Source organism: Anopheles stephensi, unplaced genomic scaffold (assembly GCF_013141755.1).
Source record: "Anopheles stephensi strain Indian unplaced genomic scaffold, UCI_ANSTEP_V1.0 ucontig157, whole genome shotgun sequence".
Lineage (NCBI taxonomy): Eukaryota > Metazoa > Arthropoda > Insecta > Diptera > Culicidae > Anopheles > Anopheles stephensi.
The window spans coordinates 115,001-115,929 of NW_023405077.1; the positions used below are offsets into that span (position 1 = coordinate 115,001).

Below are 929 nucleotides of genomic sequence, written 5' to 3' on the forward strand. Positions count from 1 at the left end.
CTCTCTGTGTTAGCACTCTCACTTTCAGCGCCCACGGTCCCGACAAGGATGCGGATCCGAGCACGCCATGCTGCGACAGCCTACCCCCCTATGATGGGTCAGGACGGTCAGTTTGGTTAGAGTGTTGAGATAACTTGGTAGGCACTCAAGGATGTGTGCATCGGTCGGGTTGAGTCGTCCGATGCGCCATATGCGTTCAACGTGTCGATGTTCATGTGTCCTGCAGTTCACATTCTGACGCGCATTTAGCTGCGGTCTTCATCGATCCATGAGCCGAGTGATCCCCTGCCTAGGGTTTAACGTACACACCGAACTAGTTGATGAAGGAACCGAAGTCCATCCATCCATTATACACAAACCAACACACAACTCTGCTTCCCTAGTACCACACTGCAGGCGCCCACGGCCCCGACGGATGCGGAGCCGAGCACGCCAAGTGCGACTGTCGATCACCACGTTGTGACACGACAATCAGTCAGTGTATAAGGTACCCGGTACTGCAAAGTGTGCGTCTTACTGACCTTCGCCGAGGCAGTGGTATGTGTATCCCTTTGAAAGAGTGCTTCGCTCTACCAGTGTGTACACCATCTGTGGTTGTAGCGTGCGCGTCAGCATGTGAGCCGACGATGCGTTTGGCAACCTCACTCTCCTTGTTTGATGGGTAATGATATGTCCATTATACACAAACCACCACACACTCGGTTCCCTAGTACCACACTGCAGGCGCCCACGGCCCCGACGGTTGCGGAGCCGAGCACGCCAAAGTGCGACTGTCGATCACCTTTGTGACACGACAATCAGTCAGTGTATAAGGTACCCGGTACTGCCAAAGTGTGCGTCTTTACGACCTGCGCCGAGTCATGGTATGTGTATCCTTTGAAAGAGTTGCTTCGCTCACTCTACCAAGTGTGCCACCATCTTGTGGTTGT

General features: G+C 53.7%; 1 non-coding gene across 1 annotated transcript; it reads right to left on the reverse strand.

The window, feature by feature from the left end:
* Positions 1-139: 139 nt before the first annotated feature.
* Positions 140-297, reverse strand: LOC118515484. Its single transcript, XR_004907154.1, has one exon. It is a non-coding gene; the product is annotated as a 5.8S ribosomal RNA (ribosomal RNA).
* Between the last annotated feature and the right edge of the window lie 632 nt (positions 298-929).